The sequence below is a fragment of the Choloepus didactylus genome (assembly GCF_015220235.1).
Source record: "Choloepus didactylus isolate mChoDid1 chromosome Y unlocalized genomic scaffold, mChoDid1.pri SUPER_Y_unloc1, whole genome shotgun sequence".
Classification (NCBI taxonomy): Eukaryota; Metazoa; Chordata; class Mammalia; order Pilosa; family Megalonychidae; genus Choloepus; species Choloepus didactylus.
In genome coordinates this window covers 1,813,380-1,824,898 of record NW_023637624.1, presented here as the reverse complement: position 1 = coordinate 1,824,898, position 11,519 = coordinate 1,813,380, and positions in this window count along the sequence as shown.

The window sequence follows — 11,519 nt, the reverse complement described above, 5'->3', positions numbered from 1 at the left end:
CTCGATAATGGGAAATAGAGTCATTAGTGCCTTTGAATCTAATCGGATTAGATAATCAATTCCAAAAACCCCAGAACCAATTCAGAAATCTCATCTTTAAGATACTGTTTCTCAAGGACCACTCTTAGTATGAAATCTGTATTAGTCACGATTCTCCAGGGAAACAGAACAGTCAGAAAAGATATATACATACATATATATATAAATATTGTGAGATTTATTAGGAATTGGCTCATATGACTGTGGGGATGGACAAGTCCAAATTCCATAGAGCAGGCTGCAGGCTGCAAACTCTCATGAAGGTTTCAATGAATTCCCCAGCAGAGCTGGCTGGCTGAAATAGAGAGAGAAATTTTTCTTTCTGATTGCTGAAATCATCAGTTCTCCCTTTAAGGCTTTCAACTGATTGGATGAGACGTCTCTCATTGTTGAAAGCAATGTCCCTTGTTGATTTTAGATGTAATCAGGCATAGATTCATAGCAATCAACTGACGGATAATTTAAATCTATCTAGGAAATATCCTCACAGTAACAACCAGGCCAGTGCTTGCTTGACCAAACAACTGGACACTGTAACCCAGTCAAATTGATGCATGAACTTAAACATCACATTGCCTGAAACATTTGTGAAGCCCATTGTAAGGAAACAAAAGGAGGGCCACATATTAGAAATCTAAATGTCTAAAAGTAATAAATCAAGTTAACTGTAAAATGAAATACAATGTACGTTCCTACCCTGACAAATACATTTGCATATCAACCTGCAGAAAGCAGGTAAGCAGGTCGCAGCCCTGGCCACACTGTTGTCAATGACTATCAGCATCTGTGAGTGCCTCTCCCCACAAACCAGGTGCTTCCCAATGGAAGAGCTGAGATTCCAGCCTCATATTTCCAGTTGTACTTGTATGGGGTTGAGCTCTGTGAGGGTGTCCGAGGTTGTCTGTGTAATGCACAAATGATTGAGAATTGTAAGGGGGAAAAGTATAGAACAGGGGGTCTCAACCTTTCCATACCCAACTGCAGACTCAAGTTGGGACAGATGCTGGCAGCTACGTAGAGTACTCCTGCAGCTCCAGAAGAGAAAATCAGGGGAATACATGCTTGAAAACAGCCTTGGAAGCCTGGTGCAAACCCATGCTCCACTGCCTCCTAGCTGTTGTGACCTTGGGGACGTTACTTATCCTCTCTGGGCCTCCATCTCCAATCCGTAAAAAGGGGATAATTATAGTGCCTTGTGTTGGCTTGTTTCTCTTTCCCCAAGAATAGGCCCCTGCTCAGTGTGAAAGGCTTGTGCAGCATAGCAAGGCAATATAAGAAACTATCCTGGCTTCTCCAAAAAGAAAGTGGGCAGGTGTGGCCCGACTTGTGCAGGGCATGGCCAGGGGGCAGAGGAGATCCCAGATCAGGCAGCCAGAATTGGGGAAGTCTCCAGGGGAATTTGAGGAGACCTGACCCTGGAGAGAGGGTAGGAAGGCATCCTAGTGGAGGAGAGGCTATCAGAGCTCAGTTTTTCTCCTCAATCCAGTTCACATGGAAAAAATACAGGAAAGCACAAAGGAAACGACAGCCGCCTGGCACCCTTCCACAGACAGAAGCATGTTGAGTTACTTTTCTATGTATTCAACCATCCATGTTCTGTATATGACCACATGTTCTTTCTTTTCAGAAATGGAATAAAAGAGGTTTGGAGCCTTTAAACTGGACCTTGATAACAGGCAGGCACTTCCAGGGAGACAAGGCCCTGGGAAGAGTCTCCCAGAGAAAGGGCACAGCATGTGCAGAGACAGGGAAGTGTGAAAAACAGCAGGAGTACTTGGGGAACTGTGACAGCCCCACATGGTGACTGAGGCCATAAGGATGGGGCAGAGCAGGCAAGGAGGTCCCATATGTCCTCCCTCAGAGGTCAGGTCAGAGGAGGGAGGAGTGGGAGACTGGGGTAGGAATAAAAGCAGGGACCAGGATCGTTCAGCCTGTTATACTTAAGACAAAACTGGGGCCTTGAAGGAGGACCAGGGAAGTTGCCCAGACAACCAGAATGGAGGTCAGGACATGGGGTGTCCATAGCCCTTAGTGAAACAGCCAGGGACAAAGTGAGCTGCTTGAGGCTGGCTCTGTTGTTGGCTGCCTTTATTTACTGTCTTTTATCCCTTACTAAACTGTAAATCTCATCCAAGGAAGGATCAGTTTCCTTTCGTTAAAAAAAAAATTAAGTTGGCAACCTATGTACAACATTTTAACTACATTTTCCATTTTAATCACTTTCAAGTGTATAATTCAGTGGTATTAATCATATTCACAATGTTGTGCTATCATCACCATCCACTGCCAAAATTTTTGTTCTCTGCAAACAGAAACTGCACTCATTAAGGACTAACTCACTACTCTCTCTCAATCCTGTAATATACTTTCTGTTGCTATGAATTTTTATGTTCTAGTTATTTCATAGAAGAGAGATCATACCATCAAGTGTGTCCACAGCCCTTAGTGAAACAGCTATGGACCAGGTGAGCGCTCAGAGGTAAGCTGCTTGAGACCAGCTCTATTGTTGGTTGGCTGCAGGGCAGTCAGCCAGGTTGCCTGACTAGGCAAATCTCTGAGCCCCTCTGACCCTCAGTTTCCTCCTCTGCAAAGTAGCAGTCCCAGGCCCTCTTCCACTGCAACCCCATTCCTCCTTCCACTACAGCAGCAGTCTGCCCAAGGGCTCCCCCCTTGGGGCCAAAGTCTCCAGACCCCCTTTTTCAAACCTTCAAACTTAGGGCCTCCTCCTCCCCTCCCATGGCCAGTGTCCTATACCACCCCAGGGTCTTCCAAGCCTTCTCTAGTCCAGGCTTCCACCTCCCCCCACTCTTCAGGGAACCTGCTTTCCCCATTTCCTGAGTCCCCCAACCCCATAATGCTCACGACCCAAACCCTCCCGCGGCCCCACAGGCTCCAGGGCCGTGCCTCACCCCAGCCCCACCATACCCTTCCGTTTCCCCATAGGGACCCTCTTAGGCAAAGATTCACTGCAAACTGACTGAGCGCCTACTACGTGCAAAGCTCTGTTGGAGGCTGGCAGAATTCCCTGGCAAATTTGGGTTCCGATTCTGTATCTCCATTTTTAGTTGTTAGACCTTGGGCCGGGCCCTTACTTCTCCAGGACCCACCTCCTCTTTCACTTATAGGAGTGGGATAAGAACATGCCGTCGGTGGAAAGAAGAGCCCAGCCCCGGGTCCTCAGTAAACAGAGGGAGTGCCTGAGGCCGAGCGAGGCGGAGCGCACGTGCAAGCTCGCAAAGCCAGGCCTCCTTGCTGGCCGCCAGGTAGGTCACCGCGCTGGACTGGGCGCCGGGCCCGGGATCGGCCGGTCTCAGCTGCGTCCAGGCCGGGGCGGGTCGCCAGGTGAGCGCGCCCCGGCGCTCGAACTGCGTCGCTGGCGGCCCTACACCCACCCGTCCGTCTCCTGGCCATGGAGCAGCGCGCAGGGGGGCGCCGCGGACCCTAGAGGGAGCAGAGGAGGTACCCGGGAGAGGAGGGGAGGGAGCGCATTCCCTGCCCGCGCCTCGCCCCGCCTCTTTCTTCCAGCAGGTTGCAAGCACAGCAGTTTCCGAGCCCAAACGGCGGCGTGCAGGGGCCCAGCGACCAGGGCAGGGCTGCAGACCCCCTACCCATCCCCACTCCGAGGGGGGAGGGCGCACCCAGATCCTGGGTGTCTCTGGAGTTTCCTGGGAGACAGGCGGGGACGGGGTTGCCGAGGGTCACTGGGGACATCTGGGCAATTAGGATCTGGGGTTAATGGGGGTTTGGGGAGTAGTTCGGGGCCTCTGTGGAGGGGGAAACTGTTGTTCCGGGGAATATCTGGGGAAATGGGGTCTCCGAGGGGATTTGTGCAGGGTGGCTGGGTTTCCCCAGGATATTTGGAGGCAGAATCGGGGGTCACGCGGTTACGGAGGCCGACCGTGTTCTCTCGGGATATCTGGGGGGCCTCAGGGTCTCCGGAGATATTTGGGGGGGTTGGAGTCTCGGGGAATTGGGGAGCAGTCGGGGATCTCCAGAGGTATTCATTCGGTGGTGGAGATGTCCAGGAATATTGCAGCGAAACGGTTGTCTCCAGGGATACTGTGGGGCGGGCGGAGGACCACGGGCATAGCCGGGATGGGCAGGGGTCGCTGGAGATATTGACGGGCAGTTGGTGACCTCTGGAACTATCGACGGAGTGGTCAGGGGTCTCCAGTTTGTCAACGGACATTTCTAGGTCTTCGGTCTTCTGGAAGCATGGGGGTTCGCCGAGGCTCAGGGTTGGCGCTGACCTGTCTCCCTCACCCGCGCAGGCCCCGGCGTGCCCCCGCGCGCGGGCCCCAGTGCCCGTCAGCTCCTGGCGCGGCTGGACGCGCGCCCCCTGGAGGCCCGAGCTGCGGCTTCAGTGCCGCGGCTGGTGCGCAGAACAGGCCTCACATTTCGCCTGCGCCCCAAGCAGGGTGCGTGAGGGAAACGCGGCCCTCCTCCGGCGCGGGGTCGGAGAGGGCTGGGTGCTTTGGAGGCGGCGGGACCTGGATTGTCAGGTACTGCCCTGGACCGGGCTAAGCGGATGTGAGTTGAGGGGTGAGCCTGGGATGGTGACCCAAGGGGTGGGGTTGGTGTTATCCTGCAATATTAGTATAAGAGATGTGGGCAGCAGGGTTATTCCAGTAGGAAGTGGAAGAAAATTAGTTGAGAGTGCGGGGATAATTACTTCCATCAGCGGGTCTTGGAACGTGATCTTTAGGAGGCAGTGAAAAGTTATTAAGAGGTGGGCGTTGAATGCTAGTTAAGGAGGCCACAGGGCTTGAAATGTTACGAATAGTTTGACATTCACTAGGAGGGACCTGGAGTGTTTGGGAGCCAAATCCTGGATTATCACGCTCCCAGGTGAACCTAAAGGTGTTATTTGACAGGATGGAGCTTGGGGTGTGTGCCAGTTTGAATGTATTGTGTCCCCCAAATGCCATTATCTTTGTGGTCTTGTGGGACAGACGTTTTGGTGCTGGTTAGATTTGCTTGGAATGTGCCCCACCCAGCTGTGGGTGGTGACTTTGGTGGGATACTCCCATGGAGGTGTGACCCCACCCATTCAGGGTGGGCCTTGATCAGTGGAGCCATATAAAACATGCTGACTCAAGAGACTGTAGGGAGTACAGCTGTGAGTGACGTTTTGAAGAAGAGCAAGCTTACTAGAGAGGAACGTCCTGGGAGAAAGCCATTTTGAAACCAGAACTTGGAGCAGGCACTGGCCATGTGCCTTCCCAGCTAACAGAGGTTTTCCGGACGCCATTGGCCATCCTCCAATGAAGGTACCCAATTGCTGATGTGTTACCTTGGACACTTTATGGCCTTAAGACTGTAACTGTGTAGCCAAATAAACCCCCTTTTTATAAAAGCCAATCCATCTCTGGTGTTTTGCATTCTGCAGCATTAGCAAACTAAAACAGGTGTTTTTAGAGATGCACTGTAGGATTATTCACATGGCCCTGGGCTGGGATTATAAATTAAGACTTGGGGTCGAAATACACTCAGTGGAATAATTTTCAGCCCTATAAAGGAGTGAAGTTCTCATCCATGCTACAACTGGATGAGCCTTGAAGAGGACGTGTTGAGTGAAAGAAGCCAGATGCAAAAGGACAAATATCATATCATCTCACAGTATGTGAACTAATTAGAATACAGGCTACCAAGGGCAGCAGCAGCATGGGGAATGGGGAGTCAATGCTTCATAGGTACAAAATTTCTCTTTGGAGTGATGGAAAAGTTTTTGTAATGGATGGTGGTGATGGCAGCACAATATTGTGAATGTAATTAACACCACTGAATCGTATACTTGAGAGTGGTGGAAGTGGTTAATTGTAGGTTGTATATGGATTACCACCATAAAAAAATATTTAAAGCCTGTAGAACTGTACAACACAAAGTTTAAACCCTAATGTAAACTATGGAGTTTATTATAATAATATTGGTTTGTCAATTGTAACAAATGTACCCCGCTAATACAAAAATTTAATAATGGAGAAAACTGCGTGTGAAGGCATGGTGTGTGGTAACTATACTTTCTGCATGATTTTTCTGTAAACCTACAACTGCTCTAAAAATAATTAAAAAAAAAAAAAAAGAGTTGGGATCCGGACTGTTATTTGTAGGGCAGAGCCTGAATGATTACTTGAGGGATGGTGCCTAGATAGTTCTTTATATGGGCAAGGCTAGGGTGTGAGTTCAAAGGGTCGAGAATGGAATGTTAATTTGGGGGGCGGGCCTTAGGTAGTTAATGCGACTGTACTCAACTGTGTTCTCATTTTGTTCTATCCCCAGTCCAGTCGCTAGCCTGCTGGACTCTGCAACCATCAATGTCATGCTTAGTCACCTGCGCCAAGACCACCTTGCCAACACACATAGGTCCCAGCGTGGCAAAGACAGTAAGGTCTGAAAAACAGTGAACATTTTGGGGGGAACTGTGAACAGGCCCCCGGTGCTGGAGACTGCCTTATTGAAACGTGGCTAGGGGGAGGGAGATGAGGATCCTAGCAGCTGAAGAAGAGCAGTGGACTGGACCAGACTGAGAATCCCCGGCAAGCTCTGAATATAGAGAATTGGGTAAGAACTCAAGTGACTAAGAATGGCAGACTGCCTGAGTTCAAATGTGACTTTCCACCACCAGCTTCTTGACCTTTTTACTTCATTTAATCTCTTTATGAAAAGCTGAGTTCCCCGAATATAAAAGTAATATTTTAAGGATCAGAACTCTGTAAAATCTGTATTTCCCTGTCATTACCTCTTCTGATTTAAAATTAATTTGTAGAAACTCGATTTGTTTAACATACATGAAATCGTGGGTAGATAATATTTTGCAGCCTACTTTTTCAAAACTATTCTTAACAGCTTTATTGAGCTATAATTCACATGCCACACACTTCACCCATTTACAGTGTACACTTCGACAGTTTTTAGTATATTCACAGGGTAGTACAATCATCACTGCAATTGTAAATTTAGAACATTTTCTTTTCCCTAAAAGGAAACCCAATACCAATTAACAATCGCTTCTTGTTCTCTACCTCTAACTACCCCCTCACCCCAGCCATAGGCAACCAGTATATGTTTTCTGTCTCGTAGATTTGCTTATTCTCAACATTTCATAAAAATTGACTCTTGCAATATGTGGTCTTTTGTAACTGGCTTCTTTCACCAAGATAATGTTCTCAAGGTCCATCCATTTTGTAGTATGTATTGATACCTCTTTGCTTTTTATTGTCCATTAATATTCCATTATATGGATGTACCACATTTTATTTATCCATCCATCAGTAGATGAATATTTGGGTTGTTTCCACTTTTTGGCTCTTATGAATAATGCTACGAACATATATATACCAATTTTTGTGTGGATGTAGGTTGGGTATATATCTAGGAGTGAAATTGGATCATACGGTAACTATGTTTACCGTTTTGAGAAACTGTCAAACTGTTTCCCAAAGTGATTGCACCATTTTTTAATCCCACCAGTAATATACAAGGCTTCTTATTTCTCCACATCCTCACCAATGCTTGTTATTGTCCATCTTTTTTATTCTGGCTATCCTAATTTGCTCCACAGACTTATCCAATTAAAGTCAGACCCCGTAGAATTTGAGGTCATTCTTTGTGGATTGCTCTGACCTCAGGAGGACTCCTCTTTGTTGGCTTCTTAACCTGGTTCGCTCAGTTAAACTTTTAGCTGGTCTACTGTTTTTTGCTTGTTGTTATGGAGAAACTAGCCTTCTCTCTTTTTAAAAAAATATTTTTTATTAGAGAAGTTGTGGATTTACAGAACAATCATGCATAAAATACAGGATTCCCATACACCACCCCACCACCAACACTTGCATTGGTGTGGAAATTTGTTACAATTGATGAGAGCACTTTTTTATAATTCTATTTTTTTAACAGTAGTAACATTTGTTACAATTGATGAAAGATTATTAAAGTAGTACTGTTGACTATTGTCCATAGTTTATGTAGGGGTATTTTTTCCCCATATTCCCAACCTATTATTTATTTATTTCATGTTTGTCTTTATTTTATTACTCATTTACCCATACACTGGATAAAGGGGGTGTCAGTCGCAAAGTTTTCACAATCACACCATCACAAGATAAAAGCTATAAAGTTATACAATCATTAGCAAAGATCAAGACTACTGGATTACAGTTCAGTATTTTCAGGTGTTTCCTTCTGGCTGCTCTATCACTAGAAAACTAGTAAGAAATATCTGTGTAATGAGTCAGTAGTCATAATCATTTGTTAAATCCTAACTTCTCCATTATAACTCCTCCCTCTCATTTGATCATTCTCTCAATCTTCAGGGATATCTGGGCAATGACCACTCTAATTTTTTCATGCTGAAAGGGGTATTGACATTATGGGGTAGAGGAATGAAACTGCTTGATGTTCTTGGGAGAAACTGGTACCTGTGGGTTTCAGGGCTTATCTAGCATAGGAACAATCTGGAAGCTAGGACTAACTTCCTCTTAATTGCTCACAATGCCCTTAGGGTTGAATTTCCTGACTCTATTTCAAATAAAGCCAGTCCTCTTGGGGAGGGCTACTGAGCTCTCTGTCTTACCATCTGCCTGCCTCTCTCTCCTCCTGGGCAGAAACATTGCCCTTCTGCTCTGCTGAGGCTGGTGTGGGGACAGTGCCTTACTTCTCTACGAGTCATACCATGCTAGGCAGGGGTTATAGTCCCTGGACCTAAGAGAGGGGTCTGGTTGGATGAAGGGAGCCCCAGGCCTCTCCGCCATACCTTCCCGAAATAGAACTTCTGCTACAAAGGGCTGGAGGAGATGAGAAACGCTGGCGGTCTGCCCCTCCTCAGGAAAAACCATAGCTCTTGACTGGGAGCTGGGTGGAGAGGGAACCCCACGTTCTTAGCCACACTAGGGTGGAGCAGAGCTTCTGTCACACTGAGTTGAGGGGCAGGGAAGAAGCAGTTCGTGGCTCAAATCCCAGACTCTTTCTGTTCTTACATAAACTAAACTTAGCCGATTTTCTTGGATAAATGTTTCGCAATTTGTTGCATGCCCTAGGTCAATTTCCAGAGACTTCACATTGTTGTTTTTTAATAATTTTCACCAGTTATGGTTGCTTTGCTGGGGAGAGGGTCCACCAAGCTCCTCATGCTACAAATCTGGAAGTGCTTCTCTATATGTTTTTAAATGGTGAAATATAACTAATAGAGGAGAAACTGCATATGACATCATAAAGAGTTTAAGAAATTGTAAAATTAATACCTGTGTGACTCCCACCAGGTTAAATTTTCCAGAAATCCCCTATATACTCCTCAAATTCCTTTTTCTGTTTAAATAAAATATTGTAGCTATGGTTCCCTGTCAAGCCATGAAGAATTTTTTTAATTTTTAAATCAAAGTATAGCATACATATAGAAAAGTGCCCCATTCATAAATGTACAGCTTGATGAATTATAAGAAATAATACATAAAAGCTTACTTTACATATATTAACAACTGTGTAAGATGATATATAGATAGATGATAGATAGATAGATAGATAGATAGATAGATAGATAGATAGATAGATAGACAGACAGACAGACAGATAGGGTGGGGAAAGAAAGCCAGGACCTATAGGTGGGCACTCAGATTGAAAAAAACCCAGACTAAACATTCTTGAAAACTCATCTTGCCCAAATTTTCCATTCTTTCCTCCAGATCCATCCTTAGAAATGGAATCACTGAGTCAGGAAAGGTGTACATATTATTATACTACCCCTGATAAATGCTGGATCAGTTTGTGCCCTGTCTTAGTTTGCCAGGCTGCTATGACAAACACCATACAATGGGTTGACTTAACAGAAATTTATTGGCTCACGGTTTTGAGGTAGAAACAGTGGAAAATCAAGATATGGGCAAGGTTTGCATTCTCCCAGATTCTGTAGCATTCTGATGCTGGTTGCCAGCAATCCGTGGGCTCCTTGGCTTGTATCTCTGCTTCCCATCTGTGCTGGTTTGCATCTCTTACCCCACAAAAGCCATGTTCTTTTAATCCAATCTTGTCAGGGCAGACCTATTGTGGGTGGGACCTTTGGGTTAAATTATTTCCATAGAGATGTGATCCTGCCCATTCAAGGTGCATCTTAATTAGTTTACTGGCATCCTTAAAAGAGCTCAGAAGCTGAGAGAGAACTCAGAGCTGACACAGACCCAGACACCTGGAGATGCAGACAGAAAGACATTTGGAGATGTGAAGCTAAGACATGAAATCTAGAGTTTGCCCCAGAGAAGCTAAGAGAGGATCCCCAGATGCTTAGAAAGAAATGCACTTGGAAAAACAAGCAAGGACACACAGGAACTGAGAGGGAGAAGCTAAGACAGAAGCCCGGAGACATTTTGGAGAAAGCAATGGAAACCAGAAGCTAACCCTGGGAAAGGCCCAGCAGACTCCAGCCATGTGCCTTCCCATGTGACAGAGGAACCCCAGATGCCATCAGCCTTTCCTCAGAGAAGGTATCATCCTACTGATGCCTCAATTGGGACATTTTCATGGCCTTAGAAATGTAAATTTGTGAACTAATAAACCCCCATTGTAAAAACCAGTCCATTTCTTGTATATTGCATTTGGCAGCTTTAGCAAACCAGAACACCATCACAAAGTGATGTTCTCTCCTGTGACTTCTGGGTTCTGTGACTTCTGGGTTCTCTTTATAAAGCCTGTAGTCATCCTGATTAAGGTTTACAGAGATTCATTTGGCCATACCTAAATAGGGCTTTCAAAGATCCTATTCATAAATGAATCCACAACCTGATTTACTTTAACATAGTCAAAAGTGCTGTTTAGGATGGATCCACACCCACAGTATCATGGATTAAGATTAAGACCATGTATTTTCTGGGGGACATGATTTGCTCTACCACATGCCCCCATCGGCAATGTATGAAAGTGCCTATTTCTTCCAACACTAGCATCTCTGGACATCATTACTATTTTTAATCTTGGCCAATTCAGTTGCTATCTTGGGGCCACAGTTCCCTCAACTGTAAAATGGATGTTAAAATATTTTCTATTTCACTGAGTCCTTTGGAGGACTGAATGAGTGCTTCCATTGGCTACTGGACAGAGGACCTAACCTGTAAGTGTTTGCTGGTTTTACTTTTGGTCTTTACTGATGTGATAAGTGAACAGCATTTCATTATCCATTTTTTGCATTGCTTTGATTATCTGTGAGGTTGAGAATCTTTACATCTTTACATATGCTTAATGGTTTATTTTGTAAATCACTTGATTGTGTCCATTATCCATTTTTCAATTGCAGGTTGTTTGCCTTTTCATTTCTGAACTGCAGGAGCTCTTTGCATTTTGAGGATATTGACCCTAATATCGTTTACATGTGTCTTTTTAAAAAAACATTTTCTCATGTCACTGGCCTGTTTGAAACCTTCTTATGATTCTCTTATCACCTCCAGCAAAAAGTCCTACCCCCCTTGACCTCAAATTCACTGCCACCCATGAACTAGCCC